Source organism: Geospiza fortis, unplaced genomic scaffold (genome assembly GCF_000277835.1).
Source record: "Geospiza fortis unplaced genomic scaffold, GeoFor_1.0 scaffold425, whole genome shotgun sequence".
Taxonomy (NCBI): Eukaryota; Metazoa; Chordata; class Aves; order Passeriformes; family Thraupidae; genus Geospiza; species Geospiza fortis.
In genome coordinates, this window is record NW_005054387.1 from 506,264 (window position 1) to 525,697 (window position 19,434).

At 42.8% G+C, this 19,434-nt stretch overlaps 1 protein-coding gene across 1 annotated transcript in view; it reads left to right on the forward strand.

The window, feature by feature from the left end:
- Window positions 1-19,434, forward strand: part of CUX1 (cut like homeobox 1) — a 190,377-nt gene that overhangs the window by 43,241 nt on the left and 127,702 nt on the right. Inside the window, exon 2 of the mRNA XM_031060636.1 lies at window positions 11,485-11,532. The gene's annotated coding sequence lies outside the window, so the exon portion shown is untranslated. The remainder of the gene's footprint in view (window positions 1-11,484; window positions 11,533-19,434) is intronic.

The window sequence follows — 19,434 nt, forward strand, 5'->3', positions numbered from 1 at the left end:
TTCCCTACATCTGCCCTAAGGAAAAACCACTGCTGGAATGCAGCTGGGTGATACCTGCTCCCTCCCCAGAGGTGCTAACAGTTGTTTATGCCTCCACTATCTGATGATGGCACCGAAATGTTTCCTTGTTCTTGTACAAACTTCGGGAGCAGCGTCAGAAATGATCTTGTCTGTTTTGATGGATCACTGGCATGGGTGAATATCTCAGTCCTCGGGTGTGATGGACCAGCAAATGCTGCACAAGCCATTCCAAAATCAATTTTAAAAATGAACAATTACATATTTTTATAAGTGGATCATCAGGATCCAATAAATGGAAGTTATAAAATCAGATAAATTGCTTGATTAATCGATACCAATTCAGAGATTCTATGATGTCACTTGCCCAATTTTACCTTTTTTGCCCCCCTCATGGTGATCCTTAGTGTCTATCCTGACCTGGCAAGGAGGGAGCTCCCTGATTTAGAAATATCAGCACTAAGGCTGTAGTCAGGTGGGAAAACCTGATATGCTTTGGGTCTTAGGAGTGCTTATTCAAACACTGCATTTCCAGACACGGCGTGCCTTCAGGAATTTAAAATAACTTGTTTGAACTGCACGGTGTTAATAAGCAGCTGGGTAAGATACAATCTCCTCTGAACAGTAGCTTTTTCTTTCACTATTTTGTCTGCATTTCCTAGGAGTGTTTCAGCAGCCGGAGCATGACCGTGCTTATATTTTGTGTTGGCAGCTCTCAGCGCTCTGTGCCTCTGCCCCACGGTTCAGAGCAACCTTCATCATCTGCTGAGGTTTCACCAGGGCCATTATTTGTACAAATACAAATCTTGCCCAGGAAGAGGCTGGCTTTGGATATTTGCTTAAAATGTCATTTAAAAGTGAGCTCTGTAGTGGTTTCTGCATCCAAAACTCAGTGTTGGCTTCCAGTCTTTCAGTTTAGCTCACCCTGTTTCACTCCTGGCTTTGAGGAGCTCCTGCCCTGAGCCCTCAGTGGCCCTGGATGTCCATTTTGAGGCATGTTAGGAATATTTATCTTAAAGAAGGTGCTTGAACTTGGTGTACCCTTTGCTTTGGATGCAGCTAAAAGCCTTTGGTATTGTTTCACGTGCTGGCTTTGATGTGAACACTTCAGCATCTTGTAAAAATGATCAGATGTATAAAAGATGGTGATAGGGAGAAGTTTATTGAGTATTTCTCTGGATATAGGGTGTTGCAGGCATTTCTGGAATTCTTTTGTAAGTCCCTCTGTACATCACTCGGGCAGTTTTGACTTTTTTTTTTTTTTTAAGTGTGGATTTTGCCTCTGTTGCCAGTTGGTGCTTGACTTCTCATGGCACTTGGTGTAACTTGGTATTTCAGGTAATAAGTGATGAAAAACATCTGCTGTTTGGTGAGGTCCACCTTCAATGACAGCAGGACAGTGTGAATGAGAGCATGAGCTCCACAGCATCACAGTCTGGGTCACCCCTCACAGAAATGTATTGCTGAGAGGCAAGAGGCACTGACAAAAGTGAATTTTTACTTAAGTGTATCTTAATTCAAGTTTTTTTTTACTGCATTGAAATGAGTGGGAAAATACTTTTGAGAAAAGTAGTTGTCGGTTTATGTCTAATTTAGCAGTGCTGCAGCTGAGGGAAGTTTGCTACAAAGCCAGGAGTAAGGTAAAAAGTTTGAAGCTTAGGTTAAAACGATGGCAGATAACTGGATCTGTAGTTGCCATATATAGTCATGCAAGAAAAAGTCTGTAGGAATCCTCCAGACGTTTATGGACTTCTCTGATTCATCTGTCAGAGCCAAACAGCTCCAGCCAAGAGATAGGGAATTTGTTAAACTGCATTAAGTTCCTAAATTGCTGTAGCCCAAAGGAGCAATTCTTCCTTTTATAGGGGGGAGAGTAGGAGGGAGTAGGCAGGGAGGATGGTACATTATGAAGTCTCTTCTTTTGGTAAGAGTTTCAAGAGATGAGTAACATTCTAGAGCTCTTTAAAAAAACAAAACAAAACACAAACCACAGACAAAAAACTTGAATTAATTTCCGTTGCTCTCATCAAAAGCTGGCTGTCTAAATTTAGCCATTTCCTATAGACACTCAGCTTATGCTGGCAACAGTCAAACTGTTTGTCCTCAAGTGCAATTTGTCACCTCCCCCTTCTAAGTTGGTAGAAGATAAGCCTGTATTAATTCTGCTGATTTATTATTATACAAGTGTGCCTCATTTTAATCTGCCATCGAGCTGATTGTGCTTCAGCTCCAGCTCCCCGTGTCTCCCTTCCTCATCTTCCATCCTCTGGGCTCCTTTCCCTGCTCTTTTTATCTCCTTTCTCTCCCCACCCCCTCTGAACACTGGAACAGTTCACAGTTCAGCACATGAATTTGGGAATTAATCCCAGCTGAGAGTATATGTTACACTTGTGAGGGGATGCTGCTGCTCCAAAGCTTTATGTGGGTTTTTTATTTCTGAAGTTCAACGAACAAACAGTAAATGTATTGAATAAGGCTGTAGTGAGCTCTTGCTTTCTTTCATCTGGATGATTCATTTCTATCTACTGTGTGCTCCCAAAGCATGTGCATTATGGGCCCGAGCCTGTTTCCTTAGGAGTTTTGCCAGGAAGTGTAAAGGCAGCAAAAGTTTGTTTTCTCCGAATTGCTTCACTCACTGAAGCAACATGAAAAGCTCTGTGCTGTGTTTTTTTATTTAGGTCAGCAAGATGACAGAGTAATTTCAAGGTGTTTTTACCAGGTATGCTAAATTAGATGTAGTAAAAACCTTTGGGTCTGTATCCTGATGTTTTTGAGGTTGTCAATTTTATTTTTTTTTTCCCCTTTGAATTTCTCATCTTTGTTGGAATCTGAAGTTATCATGTTAGCTGCACTGAACCCACAGCCAGTCACTCCCTGCATGGAAAAAGTCACAAAGAACATAAAGACAGCAGAGATGATGGTCATGAGAGTTTTAATAAATATAGGACATGTATTTGCAGGACTTTTTACTCAAGTCCTCATGAAACAACTTGTTTCCTGTAGGAGCAACTGGCTTTGGAATAAAACTGCATGGTCAGGATCAAGATTAAGAAGAAAATCTTATAAAAAGATTAGTAGTGGATTGCATAGTATTGGATTTTCTTGCATTGAAATCAAAGTAAAAGGCTGAGTGTAATGATAGAAATCAGTAAATACACCTGTGTTCTTACATGCAGGTATGTCAGAGTGTGATTAATGCACGGGCTGCTCACAGCTACATTTGTAATCTCTGTGCAAAAGATAAGTAAGGAAAACAATTTTGCAATACCCGATGTCCCAGCAGCACCTCCTCCCCAGTCCGCATCCTGTAAGGATCCCTGAGGATGAGCCTGGCTCCTCAGTATTATATTTAACACAGAATTATTCTTCTTGGAAACTTCAAAGTAAGATCCTTGCATTCTGGAAATCAATACCAGGTTTTAAAACATGAGTGGTTTTTAGTAATCTCACTTTTCCTAAATGAAGCAGTACATTGGGATTCATGATTTCTGAATGGTTGGACCCATCTTTTCCTTGAGCCTGAGGAGAAATCCCAGTCCCAGGAGCCCAGTGCTGGCAGACAGCTCCAGCTCCTGACCCACCATCCCAGGATGCAGTAGGATGCACTCTGGTTCCAGCCCTGCTTGTGGGGAGGGAATATGGAAAATTACAGCTGCAATTATGGTTTCACATTAAATATTCTTCTGTCTAAATCCACCATGTGAAGCATTAGGCTGTGTTTGAACTGGTGTTGTTAATTGGACCACAGCACTTAGGTGCCTCTTCTGCAGTCATGGCCCCTGTCATTAGCCTCTCATTAGACACGTTAATTTTTTAGGGCTCATAATAATTACCTTTTTTCAGAAGTTCCCCATTTTACACTGCAGAGAAACCTCTGATGTTCAGGCTGTAATTGTGGATAACCAGGGGAGAGTCAGGAATACTTTCTCTATAGACTTTCAGAGTGGGAAATACAGTGGATGGAAGATGGAATGCTGCAGGGTGTGATTTGGGAGGAGTGTTCAGGACCTCTTTCACTGCAAGACACAAATCACAGGGGCAGAGAGCTTGTGGAACAACATGGAATTTATGGAGGGGCAGAGCAGTTCTGGTTAAAATTTGACAAATGTTGGTGAGGCTGGTTTTTGGGGATGTAAAACTATATTGGGTTGCACAACTAAGCAGTCAGTTTATTTCCCATTTTATTGGACAGATGGGCTCATCCAATAACATCTGCAGGTACTTAATAAAGCTCCAATTATCTTTGCTCTGTGTAGGGATCCTGGCCTAAGCTAGGAATGGCCATTCCTGGTTTTGCCATGTGATTGTCCTGCTGGCAAGAACAGTGCACCTCAGAAGTTCTGAAATATTTATTTCATGTATCAGATGGGTTTTCATTACACAAATAAGGAGTTCTGCTGACCTGGGATGATGCAGACGTGGTTTTTCCCATGACAAGGGTCTGTCATGGCATGTTTGGTGTCACCTCAAGCCTTCAGCACTGGGTTTAACCAGAGAGCAAGAGGGACAATCTCCATGAAGCCACTGTCCAGTGGGAAGCTTTTTAAATTAATGTTTGTTAAAAGTGGTGCTTGATTTTCTGTGTGTATTGGTGAACTGTTACTCAAGTCATCCTTTCCTTTTTTTCCCTTCTGGAATTTTAGTGGCCAGGCTTTCATTTCATTAGAATTACCTCCTTCCAGAGCTCCACCTGAATCATTTTTGTTTGAACTAATTTTTTTGTTTCCTTGCAACTCTCTACTTTTAAAATTCTGCAGAGTTCCTGCTCAATGTCTTTCGTAGCCACTGTTAACTCACTGCTTTATAAATGATACCAGGCTTGCCACATGATGCTAAAAAGCTCAGTTCACCCATGTTAACTTGTAAAATTAGTTTTAAAAATCTTTTTTCTCTTCTGCACAGTGTATGTGTGTATATATACACACACTTCCATACATATATATGGTGCAACAGTTCCTCTCTTTTTAAACAGTTGTGAAGGTCCCCAGGCTGTTTGGATGTGGCTGCACAGGCCCAGAGTAAACCTGTGAGCTTTTTGTTTATTTGAACTTGGAAGAAACCATAAGAGGATTCCATTAAGACTCAGGCAAATTCCACTGAAAGCAAAGTCCCAGCCCAGTGAGGAGGCTCCTTCCCAGAATCTCTGTTTTGCCCAGCTTGGGAAGAGCACACTTTGCACCTTGCCACTGCAAGGGGTCACAGGACCAGCCCCAAAATTCTCCCTCTTCACCCCTCTCCCCATGGCTGAGTAGGACCCACCAGGGAATTTCCACAAAGAAACTCTTGGAATTTCTCCATGGGTCTGCTGTCCCTTCCCTTGGGATTGTCACATGGCTGCAAGTCTTGCAAAATTGTCTGAAGTGGTCAAACAGCAAAAATTCTGTCTCTTTTCAAGGAAACCTCTATCAGTGTTTATTCTGCAGGCCCTACTTTGGAACCTCTCTGAATTACAGTGCCCAGGGTTTTGCTCAGTGTTCCACTCCAGGCTGAAATCTGCACTCACTAAATCAGCCCTTCACAAATGGAATATTTTTTCACTTCTTGCTGGGTGGGTCCATACACTGAAAAATAGGTCAAGAACAGTAATCTAAATCTACTGCTAATAAATAATTAAAGCTAATGGAATTTGCACAAGATCTGTGAGCTTGAAATATTTCTGAAAGTACTGTGGTGTACGTTTTGCTACTGTAAATCAAGATTTTTTATTTATCATTGTGCTAGGTTGAAACATATCTATAAATGTGACTTAAAAAGAGTGGTTTTTTGTACAGAGAAAACACTGGCATGTTAGTGTATTGAAATAACTAAAAATATCTCAGAAGATTGATATGATTGTGATTCATTCTTTAATGATTGGATTTCAAGTAAATACTTCAGCAGCCTTAAGCAATAAGAGGTTTTATATCTCATTAAATCAAAGTGTAAATTGAGCAACAAATTGTTTACTCATATGATTTACTTTGCCTTATATTTTAGGAATTAAGTAAGTCATCTAAGCTACTGTATAATACCTGTTTGAACAACTAGCTGGGATTTCAGTTTCATCTCTTTCAGATTAAAGCAAAGTCGAACTTGCTGGAACTAATTAAATATAAAGACTTAAATGTTTCCTTTAGTACACCCCCAATCACATGTGCTCAGGATTTCTGGTGGAAAAAAAAATAGAATACTCTGTATTTTTTCATAATACAAAGAAAGAATATTTAAATCTGGTATTTTGCACTGGTAGGTGTCTGAGTGATCCCGACCCCTTCACGCATTTCCCCATAGCAGGGCGAAGCATCTGTGCTTGCTGCCTCTCTCTAATTAACCAGCAGAACTGCTTACTCCTAATTATGGTTAACTTGCTGATTTGTGTGTTTCATGGTGACAAGTTGTGTCCTTGAAGTACACAATAATCAAACACACCTCAGAAGTTGATGCCAGCGTTCTTCCCAAATCCTTCGTGCTTGGCTCCCTCTCACCTCTCCCCCTTTCAGCTGAGTTTATGGGAAGCTCAGCAACATTCTGGAGATAATAGTGGGGTGGATGGAGTGTGCAGAGCCCTAGTTGTGAGGGATAAACATCCTCCCAGTCTCTAGGAGCAGACATCCACCCTCCCAGCATGCTGCCTCTGGGGAGAGGGGCATAAACCTGGCACAGTTTTTGGCAGGAGAGCTCCCCCTCAGCTGGGCTATTTCTTATCATGGAATGATTTGGGGTGGAAGGGACCTTAAATCTCATCTCATTCCACCCCTGCCATGGGTAGGGACACCTTCCACTAGCCCAGATTGCTCCAAGCTCCATCCAGCCTGGCCTTGAACATGTCCAGGGATGGGAAATGTTAGGTGTTGATGGAATTACAAACACCCCCCTGCACAGCCAGTACACCCTGGGGGCTGTCTGGAGGTTATCCTGTGTTGGTTTTTTTTCTTTTTCTTTCTTTTTTAAAGTTCTTACGAGAAAGAATGTGGGGTCAGGCTGTCCAGCCCCTGCTAGTTCAGAGCACAGGGCAGTTCAGTGCTTTATTCCACGTGGGCAGACAGGGAAAGGCACACAGGAGGGGAAGGGGAATCCACAGCATCTCCCATGATGAGGCTGCTCCAGAATGGTTTGTGACAGCTGAACTGGTGATGTCACCCACGGGCTGTTCCTCATTAGGATCCCTGTGCCAGACACAGGGACATTCCCCAGCCCCTGCCTGGCTCCAGCAGACAGAATACACAACAATTGGTGGGAAGTGTGGCCAGGGAGCCCCACGCTGGAATGTTCACCCAGGGTTTGGGGCTGGGTTCTTTCACGGGGCACTGTGCTTGTGCACATGATAAAGGTGTGTAGGTCAAGCTCAGATCTGCTGGGACAATTTATCAAACTGAGGTCAGAGGGCTCTTGTTGTGACATTTAGAGATAAGCATTTGGGAGGGAAATGAGATGGAGCAGCCTGTGAGGAGATCAGAGGGTGCTTGTGTAGCTTCAGACCTCAAGTAAATTACAAATACAGCATTGGTAGCCTGGCCATTGCTGTGTCCTTTGTACTCTACACAGGGTATTAAGATCTAGATAAATAATGTAGTTTAGTTGTCAGAAAGACACATTTGTTGCCCAGGATTTTAACACAGATTTATTCTTGGTTTATTTTCCGGGGAGTTATTTTTAATGAGAATGGAAAGGGAGTTAAAAATTATGTGGATTCAGATTTCATTGTTTAGCTACTTGATCAAAATATAAACTCATTGTTTTTACTCTTGTAAAGAGGAAATGCTGTATTAGCTTTCAGCCATCAGATTTGATTCAGATAATGATACAGCATGCTCATTCATGGGCTCTTCATCAGATACTGAGTTTGTCTGTGATAGAGCCCTTTTCAGAAAACTGCTCTACTCCTGATAAATCATCCAGAGAGGAAGAATGCATGTATTTAGATGGCATGGAAAAGTAGGCTAATAATGGGATTGTATTCCTATACCCAAATATTTCAGTGTGTTTGTGTTGATAAATTACAATTTGTTTTAATGTTCATTTGCATGGATCCTTTTCAGCTGTTCTGCTTGGCTGCAGTGTTTTGGTAGCTCTGTGAGGGCTGGAGCCTGGATGCTTTTCCTGTTTTGATCACAGCCCAGGCAGTAAAGGCCACCACACTTTAAACAGATAATAAATCACCCAGTGTCCTTGCTAACCAACACTGCAGATTCCCCTGGGTCTGAACTGAACGTCCTTCTTCCTGTTCAATTTAGTGTAAAGAAGGTAAAATTCTGTTTGAAGTTCAGTGTAATATTTTGAGACAAAGTCTGATGAGAAAATTTTCCAAACTGCCAAAAATAAATCTCCCCAGCAGAGCTGTGACTTGAGGCATATGTATTCTTGACTTCTGTCTGTTTATTTTTATTTCCCTTTGGTTGTGAGCTGTCTCAAGTTTTGATGTTGTTCTGCTGAGGAAGGAATTATAAAAGCACCCTATAAACTCTTTCCTATAAACTCTTTCCAAGGGCAAGGCAGGAAAAGAGGGGAGAAAAGAAAAACTGGTGTGAAAAAGGTGTTTATGCCTTTTGCTGTGGTGTGTGCCATTTATCCACTCACCTGCATGGAGCTGAGTTTAAAACACTGGCTCACATTGCTGCAGTTCCCTTTCCTGGCCTGTTTGCTCTGTCTCAATTGTTCAGCTGCAACAGATTTCAGGTTATTGTGAGGATTTCAAGTTGTCAAAGCATTTACCCCATTCAGGTGTGTGCTCTGATGTGTCCTGGGATTGCCCCAAATGGATTGCAGTGGGATAAACCATTGCTTGCCAATGGAGCCAGATCACCCTGAGCTGCCTTCTCCTCTCTCAGGAAATATTTTAAAAGCAGTTTTACTCCCAGCACAAGCTGCTGTCTGAATCAAGCATGTTTTCCCATGATGAATTTTGCTTGGTAACGTTCTGATTGCTGGGATTAGTGTTTAGCATCCTGAATTGACTAAATTAATTCACTTGAAAAGTTTTCTCCCTTTTTGTTTCTGTTTTCATGGCCTTGAGATGCTCCCTCTATTCCTCTCCACCCTGCTTCTCTCCCTCTCTGCTGCTACAAACAGCCAACAACAACATCCCTCATTATTCAAGATGAATATGAAGGTGAAGTCCTGACATAGTTTATATCCTGAAATAAAAAGTGCTGCAAATCCTGTCTTTCAGAAGTCAGGATGTGCCAGAGGAGGCAGTTAAATAGCAGGATCTTGGCTAGGGCTTGCCATGGCCACAGGAGCAAGGATGACATTCTCCTGCCTCTGGATCTGGGATTACATCTCCTGTATTTCTGCTTTCACTTCTGACATCACTTTTCTGGCTGGTGCCAAACAAGTCAGTAAATTCAGAGGCAATATCAGGGACAAAAGCCCTAAACCCAGTGATTTTCAACCAGCTGAGATTTTTATTTCAAGAAAAGTTGTTTTGCTTGGATGATGTAATTTTCCCTGATTTTATAAAGGGTGCCGGTATCCAGGCTGTAAATCTAATTCTGTTTGTAATTTCACTGGGCACTAAAACTGCCTCTGCCAGATTTTGGCCTTGAATGTGGGCATTTATTTTGCCATCAGTGGTTATTGTTACTTTTTTCAATGTCAGCATCATCAGGTTACAAAGAAAACACGTTCTAAAATGTGCACAGCCCTCAGGTCTCCCTGAGAAGGCAAGGAGTGGGGAAAAGCTGCTCAACCTGCCAGTTTGCTTTGGTAGAAGTGTAATTTGTAGATGTTTGGGATCCACAAGGACAGTGTCCAACCTTTTTGTGTCCCAAAACAGGCAGCAGGATTTATCAGGACACATTGGGGTGACTTGGCTTGGCCTAAGAACAGAAGCACAGTTTGGTTCAGTCCAAAGAGGCAGCTCAGAAAGCTGCAATATTATCCTTGACTTGATGGGGATTAAGCTGTATTTTAGTGCAATAACCATGTCGCAAGTGAAATTTGACTGATCATTTGTCTTTGATAGCTTCATTTGCCTTGGGCCCCCTAAGCCATTTCTCAGGGAGTGGGAGAACTCCTGATACTCCAACTCTCTGCATGACTTGTCATTTAAATGACAAAAATCACTTCTCTCAAAAGCCTACTTTTCCTTCAGGAAAATCAGATTAAACCCAAGGCTGAGAGTGTTTTGGTGAGTGGTTTAACATCCAATATGTTGCATGACTGTACATGTGTAAGTAAATGTGTTGGAAAAGAGAATTTCCCAACTTTTTAAGGTCACCTTCTTTTCTGAAAAGCTTCAGGCCTCAACAGACCCTTTTGTATATAGAGAAAATGCTTCAAAGATGTCTTTGTGACCCCCTGCATGAGGTTCAGGTAGCTCAGGGACTGTGGCCTGTGTGGAGGGAGGAAAATTTCATGGTGACTGTTCCAGTTGTGGGCAATGTTACCAGAGCATTGAAGGAGAATTGGAGGGGTTGTCCAGAGTCTGACCAAATCTCACCTGGCCTTAAAAATGGGTCTGTAGCACTCCTTTAGCACTAGTTCTGCTCAGCTGAGCCTTGGAAATCTCCACCAATGGGAAATCCCCCTTTCCCTGCAGCAGCATCAGTGCTGCCCTCCCAGGTGATGGAGCTTCAGGTTATTGCTTTAATCCTCTTCCAGCTGGAAGTGCACCATGAAGTGGCTGTTTGTGCCTTCTCAGTGGCAAAAGCAGGAATGCAGCATCTTGGCTATGCATGACTAATAGTGGCCTCTGCAAAGTTACTGGATTTTATTCTTCAGGCACACACATAATAAGAATTCTTGAATTTGTAAGTGAATTAGACCCAAACCAGCTTAGAGGCGAAGCCATAGAAAATTTTATGTACAGTAAATGTACCTTTTTTGTCCTAAATTATCTCAGTTGCTAAGTAAAAATATGCTATAAACCTTTAGAGTGATTTTGTGGGCAGTGTTTTAATGAATTTTGTAGCACTGAGTGTGTTGTAATTTGGAAGAAGAAATGTAGAGTTATACAGAAACTAACAAATAATACTTGTCATCTTCCATGAGCTCCAGTTCTCTGATGACTAAAGCCAGAACACTCTTGGGAAAATAATAAATAAACGAGAGATTTTTCAAAATGGCAACACTTGTAGTTGAAACGATGGTCCAGAATCATCTTCCTTTAAGCCTGGCTTCCATTTGTGGGAATTTCCTTGGCATTAGTTCAGAGGTGTCACTGCTGTGGAGGTAGATAGAGACATTTACTACTAATCTCATTCATGTTTCAGCTGAATTAGAGGACTGAAGGCATTCAGTGCTTAGCCAGCCCCTCACAGTTTGGATAATTATTACCATTTGCAGTACATGCAGGTGTATGTCAAACTGGAAATTCACACCTGCTCAAAGTGAACTCCAGGTATAATTCTGTTTTCATCAAATCTCCCAGAAAACACAACCAGAATTGAAGTAACACTTGAGAACTGAAAATAACATCAGGAAAAACACGATGATGACTTGTCCTTCCCAGTGTTTCTGATGGCATATCCTGCTTGTGTCTTCCAGGACCTGCGCAAACAGGTAGCTCCATTACTGAAGAGTTTCCAGGGAGAGGTAAGAGCTGCTTCTGCTTCTTATCACGTTTTCAGTGCTGCTTCACATGAGCCTGGTGTGGCCACAGAGCCCTCAGGGCTCAGCCCTTTGCATTTTGTGTGTGCAGGGAATGTCAGCACCTGAAGGGAGCCTGAAAGATGGAGAGGGAGGTTTTACAAGAGCAGGACAGGACAAGGGGAAATGGCTTCAAACTGAGAAAGAACAGGTTTAGATTGGATATTGGGAAGAAATTCTTTCCCGTGAGGGTGGGGAGGCCTTGGCACACGTTGTCCAGACAAGCTGTGGCTGCCTCATCCCTGAGAGTGTTTAAAACGAGGTTGGATGGGGCTCTGAGCTGTAGGGGCATAGAATATAAGAAAATAAAGATAATGTAGAAAGTAATCTTACCCCTAAGGAGTTGCAGCTGGGTCAATTATCAAAGATTAGGAGCGGGCCTGACTTTACCAGGCCACAGCTGTGACCAGTGAGAAGATGCTATAAAAGAGTGGGGTGGCTGGTTGGGAAGGGAGTTGGAGTTTGTTGGCTGCTTTGTGGAGAACAAAGAGTCAGAGCTCTGAGGAGATGCCCACGAGAAACACCAAGGTGTGGAACTTTCGTGATGAGAAGACAACAGTGTGGAACCCCTGCAATAAGGTGACAACACTGACAGCCTGGGATAGAGGAACATGTCCCTTCCCATGGCAGTGGTGTGGAACAAGAAGATCCTTAAGGTCCCTTCCAACCGAGGTCATTCTGTGATTCAGGGTTTGTGCTGGACAATCTAAACTGGTCACATCTCTTTGCTCTGACCCTCTGTCACCGTGGCAGGGACCCAGGTGGCCCATCCAGCTCACTGGGCCTCGCTGACCCTACAGCTTGAGCTGTTAATGAATGCAGTGCAGTGCCCTCATAAAACACCAAAATACTGCAAATTGTTCTCCCTGCAAAGCTTTTCAGCCGTAAAACATTGTATTGCAGAGGGATGAGGGAAAACCTTGGGTTGGCAGGGGTTTGTTGGAGAGGCTGCAGAGGCTTCAGCCCCACTGCTGGCTCCCACTTGGGTTTCCCCTCACAGAACACACCAGCAGAGTGCTCAGGAGTTTAGAAGCCAACTGTTGTTATTCTGAAGGGTTTCTACAGGCAAAGGCAGCTGGGCCAATTAGAGTTTTCCATTTGAGCTGTGGTTGTGCTGCTCAGGAAGCATCAGGGAGGGAGGGTGGGAATTAAATTTGTCCTTGTAAAACTCCGTGCCTGCCTGGGGTGCTGGATGGAAGCTTGAGCTCACACTGATCCACATCACACAGCTCTGCCCTTCAAGAATTGTGTTCCAGCACTTCCTCAGCCCGTGAGCTGTTCACTGACTTTAGATTGTGGCAGTCCCATCAGCACAGGGAAGTTCAGGAGCATGTTTGCAGGATAGGGGTTTTAGTGAGGCTTGCAATCCTGATCACCTCTACATCCTGCTAAATCTGTGTCCCAACCAGGTAATAATCCCTCATTTCAAAGCAGCATGGTACTTTTTGTTTTACAACCTGATTTCCCAAGTATTGGTAGAAATAAATAAATAAACAGGATAACTTTGTCCTTGATATATCCAACAGACATTTGTGAGAACAAAGAATGACTTGTGTGAGTCCGTTTGCCAATGGAAATTTACACTTTAAAATTGCTCTGAGTGCATTGCAGTGCTTTCAGAACCTTTTCACTTCAGTTTCAAGCTTGCAATGCACTGACTGAAAAGTGCATGTGTGCTTTCAGCACTGTTCTTTAATGAAGGGAATGTCTGAGGATCAAGTAAAAAGCATAAATTTAAATTTGGCTACAGTGAAGGAGATTCTTCCATTAGATCTTCCCTGGTGGAGACAGCTCCCTGTTACCTTGGCATGGCTCACACACACTCCTCTCCTTTAGTTTTGCTTCTCTGATATAAAAGTGAAGTTTATTTTGGTATCAATTCAACCTCACCAGAGTAAAATTTGCTGTTGTAATCCCCTGTTACGTAAATGAAGCACAAATACATTAAAAGATTGTGCTGCTGAATCTCTGAGCTGGTGATTCCAGTCTCCCTAATTGAGACTGGGTTTCAGAAACCTAAAAAACCTGAACTAATCATGATTGACTACATAAATGCACCACATTAAACTGTGAATTATGGTATTTGATTATAGATGTAATTACTGTATCTTGTTTTGGAGACAAATCAAAATACCAAGGATATGAGCCTGTTCTGTTGAGTTATATTTGATTGTTCAGGATATAGATCTGGTTTCTGGTTGTTGTTAAGGCTGACTCTCTAAAACACCAGGAGATAACTGCTCTGGGTATCTCAAAAACAAGCTTTGTTGAGCAAATAGGCTTCTCTCCATTTCAAATCCACAGGAGATGCCTCAATTCCTGTCCCTTGAGAGGCTCAGGAGCAGCACTGCTGGGAACAGACACTGACCTCAGCAGCCCCCTGGGACTGCCTGGCAATAATTTATTACCTGGCAGGTGATATTTAATGTCCTGGGAGGAGCTGGCAGAGGGACCTTTTGGTCACACAGTACCTGTGGGATGGGATGTGAGCAGGGAGGAGGAATAGGGCAAGAGGTTCCCCTATTTTACTCCACAGACATCAGTTTTCAGCCCCACATTTGTCCCTGGAAGTGTTCAAGGCCGGGCTGGATGGGGCTCTGAGTAACCTGCTCTAGTGGAAGGTGCACAAGGGAGGTGGAACAGGATGGGCTTTAAGGTCCCTTCCAACCCAAACCTTTCAGTGATTCTATGATTTTGGGTTTTTTTAAAAAAAATCAACAGCAGTGAATAAATAAAACAGAGGCAAGTGAAGTGGTGAGAGTAAATGTATTTTAGGGCCCCTTTGCTGGAGGGTGAGTGTCCTGGAGCAGGAGTGGGGAATGCTGTAGGAGCCGCCTCCACAGGCATGGTGGGTGGGAATGTGGAGCTTTGGGGCACCCCCAGCTGCTCACTCAGGGCTGAGGATAAAGGTTCTTGCCTGATGCAAATTCTCCATTTCCCTGTTGGAGTCTCCCTCTGACTCCTGTGTCCACCCCCCACTGCTGCTGCTGCCTCATCCTTTGCCCAAACTCTGCTGTTGGACAGAATTAGGAGCTTTTGGCATGGAATAACAAACTGGACTCCACATCAGAAGGGAAATGGGCTTTTGCCAATCCCACGTGGGCTGAACTGTCCACAGGGCTCTGGGCTCCAGGGAGGGCCAGCAGGTCAGAGGATGGAGGCAGCTCAGATAAGCCCAGGTGTTTAAGCAGCTTTACATGGATATTGCTTTGTTCCTGCTCCCCACCCCTGCCTTCCTCAGCACTTTTTCTGCTGTGAGCCCACATTCAGCACAAAGTTGGGTTTTTCCCCTCTTTTTGCTGGCTTAGTTTCCCACCAGGTGGGTTCAGAGCAGCAGCTCAGTGCAGGGGAGAGGCCAGGAGAGCAAAGCCAGGGACAGGAGCAGCACAAATGTGTCAGCTCAGGTTGACTTAAACTGTCCTTGAACTGTGCCTGGGTGAGCCTGACGTGACTTGGAGAGAGGGGAAGTTAAGCTCAGGTATTTATGTCCCCTCCCAAACACGATTTATGGGAGCTGCTGGTAAACCTGGGGCAAGTTGGCTTTTTTAAACAAACCCACAGGTCACTTTAGCCAATTTTTCTCTTCAGTTTCAGCATGGAATGTTGATACTTCCCCCCAGTATTTTCCCTTTATATCATATGAATTTATAAATACCGGACAAAGCAGAACATTCTGTATTCCTTAGTTATTTATCTCATCCATTCAGATTACAACTGTTCCAGTTATCAAATATTCAGTTTCCATTAGTACTTGGAAATAACTTTTTTTGTATAGATCTGAGTGCGTTAAGTAACTGGATTTTTTATGATAAGAGTTAAAGTAAAAGCACTATGAAATGGAATTTAGCATACTACAAATTTTCAAATGCATTCCTAGTTCAGCATGAGCCCCTATTAATTCATCACTGGAGAATAGTTTTATTATAGTACTTTTTCCTTATTTAGGATCTTAATGGAAATTTGAAGGCAGTTTTCTAATTTAACAGAATGTTGTGTCTGCTTCAGAGCTGATGGTACTGTTCTTTTGAAATCTGTGGGTAACTTCTCTGCCTTCCCTGGAAGATTTAAGGTCTGGGTGGTGTAAATATGCTATTGTGAGCAAGACAGTTAAAAGTCATTAATTTCAGAAGTGTAAAATTCCTGTCATTTTGATCTTAAATCTCTGTCTTGCTTTTCCTTTTCCTTGCCATTAACTTGAGGATGCAACTTATTAATGGTTCCCTCTCCCTATGCTGGGCTAAATACAGGACAGAATCAGGAAAGGTTAAAGAGCTTCACCATGCAATCATGACATGATTACTATATATAATTAGCAAGGCATCCCTGCCATCAGCTGTCTGAATAAGCTGTGTTTTGGGTAGGTCATTGTGCTTTACCATGGGTACATCAGTGGATGGATATTTGTACATGAAATCTGAAAAAAAAAATTAAAAAGTAAGGATGTTATTGGACTATGTTAATTCACAGAACTGAAGTTGTGGTATGGAAGTCTAATGTTGGAATCTGTATTTGTGAAGTCATCAGACAGATATTTTAAGGCTGGGAAAGGATTTCCTGAGGTCATTAGCATTCTTTTCATGTGGCATAAGAGCACTGTCCAACAGTAATGCAGTAATCCCTCATTTGGAGAACCCTCTAAGGCACAGACTCCAAAACAACATGCTGGACTTGATGTCTGTGAAAGCCATTTCTCATATTCTTCTCCCAGAGCAAGTACTTTTAAGGGTATTGCCATTCTGATGAGACCACTCTGGCTCCCCACTCAGCTGAATTGCTCTTTAAACTATTAATTTGGTCAGTCAGTAATTTAATAATTTTCCATATGCAGACAACAGAAGCTGAAAATCAGTTTGATGTGCTGGAACTACTAATCATGTCTTTGAAGGAGTACTCTAATAATGTGTGTGCCTAAACCACTTCAGACTTAACGTTCCTTCTGCATTTTGAGAGATTATTCCTGAGCTGATACTCATATTTTTTCTATTTTACCCCCTTTAATTTCCTTATGTTAAATATCCAAACCTAATTAATACAATTTCTTTCCTGTACATTCACTCCATGATGGCTCAATTAGAGCAGCAGTAGAACTGTGGTTCAATATTCAGGCCAACTTCATAATTGAAAACACATTTTCTTCTCAAAAGCTGCAGCTGGTTTGGTTCTGCTCATGCAGAAAAGGATATAACCTTGCATAACATAGGAAATGAACGGTTGAGAGAGAAGCCAAATTCAATTTCAGTCAGATATTTTGAGGATAAGTCCATGATCTATGGAAGCAAGGGAATGAAAAGTGTGTGTATGTGGAAAGCAGCGTGTTCAGCACTCTATTAATCACGGCCAGCCTGGGTGCTGTTGTGTGCCTTGCGTTAGCACTGATGCTCGTAGGGAGGCTGGAGAGCAGCCAAGCACTCCAGAAGTTAACCTCTTAAAGACCCTGAGCTGCTTTCTGTTGAATAAATGTAATTTTGTGGTCAGAAATAAATGCTTGTTATGTAGCAGGAGCTTTGAAAACAACAGCGTGGCAAAGCTATTACAAATTGCTCTGTGTTTGGGAAGTCAACAGCATACATCAAAATCCAGCGCTCGTGTTTGGGCCCAGAGCCTCCCTGCTTTCCAATGGAAGTATCATCAAAACCTTCTATTTACCAAAAGTGAATGTTTTTGGCAGTTAATTCTCTTTTAAAGTCCACTTTTCATCTCAGTTCCGTTCCCCAAAGCAGGAAGAGGTCGTGACCCACTCTTGGGGTAACAGCAGCTCCACAGTGCTTTCATTTCTTTGTTTACAGAAGTGTGTAAATGATTATTTATTTATTTTTGGCTGGCTTGATTGCAGTTTAAACAACATCTTTCCTGAGGAAGGTGATTTAAATATACTCCAGGATCTCACAGGCAGATGAGCTCTCCCTGCTGAGCACATGGCGTGGCTGCTGCAGGGCCAAAAGCATCCCCAAGAGGAGACACTGACCTGCAGGGGAGGGACAGAACTGCAGAGACTCTCAGATACAGAGCCTCTCTTATTATAGCAATAACATCCTTTTCCTTTATATCAATATTATATCAATAATCCCCTTTTCCTTGCTGGGACAGCTCTGAGCTGTGGGGATAACAGGCAAAGTCCCAAACCTTACCCATCCCACCAGAGGCAGTGACAGACACCGTGCACCTTCCCTTGCAGGTTCCTCTCCAACTTGCAGGCAAGTTGTACCAAGACAGCAGAGACTACCAGGGTAACTTTGGGGAGGATCAGCCCAAATCCTCTTATTTTTGCATAATTGACAAAGTGCTGAAATTCCTGTTGGCAGCTGGTGGGCTGTCTGTGCCGCTGCCACGCGCTCGGGGGCAACGGGAACAGTGGTGGGAAATTCAGTTTATTCAGGATTCCGACAGGCAGCACTGGTGCAGCTCACAGGGTCAGGAGTGTCTTCTCATCCTCAGGAGAAAAAAAAGAGAGCTTGAAGTGTGCTGGAAGGAATGGGGATGGGAGGGCTGGGCTGGGCGAGGTATTCTGCTGAGTCCCTGTTTCTCCAAATACAGAATTATCTCTGTATTTATTACAGAATTACCTCTGTTTATTACAGATTTTTATCACTATTTTATTTTTATTACTATGAGGCTCTATACAAGCTGGTGTCTGGTCTTGCTGTGTCAGAAAAGAGAAGCAAGAGGGTGATTTCAGTTCAAAACACAAGGAAAAGGGTGCATCTTGGTATTTATTGCACAAAGGTAGTTAATGAGCTCCTTCTTGAACAGATTCCTCTGACCTAATTTTTTTTAAAAATACCTAAACAGAAGTTTGGATCATCCATGGGGGAGAGGAGTGATTGTGGGTTCCAGGTCAGCGCCTGGAGGAGAGGTGCATGGGCAGGTGAGGGGACCACTCACATTTGGCTCCTGCTGCTGGGAAGCTGGGGGTGATGTGGGGTGGCCCAGGCTGCTCTGTCCTGGATTTCTCCCCTTCCTCCCTGCCCCATTTCCCAAACATGGCTGGGCTGGCCTGGCCAGAGTTGTTCTCCATCCTTGTGCTCTCCCAGAACCTCGAGGATCAGAAGTGGCAAGCTCTGACATCTCCCTCTTTGGTGACAGAACAAATGATTCGCTGATTTATTCACTAGAAAGATCTTCCTTCAGTTTTGGGGGAAGGTTGTGTCTCCTGTTCAGAGGTCACCTCTTTGTTTTACCCTTTTGGCATTAAGAAAATTCACGACTGGCCTGTGCTGACTTGAGGAGAGAGGCTGGGATGCAAAATGTAGAATTACAAAGGTAAATAATTACTCATTCAATAATTACATAGATAAATAATTATTCATTGTGCATCCAAATTGGGGCACCCCATATCTGGTTTCACACAAGGTTTTTACACCCCTTAAAATTCAGATACAACACAATTTAACTAATCACTAGCACGCACACTTACTAATTGGAGTAAAATATTGCAAATCAACCTTATTTCCACAAATACAGGATCCAGGCATCCCTGGTTGCTGGAGTTACTGGTTTGTGACACCAAACACTGTGAGGGTTTGAATAAAGTGTCAGAGAGTCTGAGATGTTGGCATTAGCTTGGTGTTCAGGAATATCCTTTATCCTTCCATGAGCAAAGTCCTTATTTCCAGGACCAGGCTGTCCTTTGATTTGTTTTACTTGAGCACGAAAAACACCAAAGCCTCCAGGAAAATTGTAACGTGTCATTACATCAGAGTGTATACAATGAACTAATATAGACATGAACAAAGTTAATCCACTTTCATACTGTAAAGATTGATTGATAAAAAAGATTTTGGTAACATTTGGCACTCTGAGCCCCCTTGTGCCATCCATTCTTGTCACTGGTTTCGTGCTGTTCCTGCT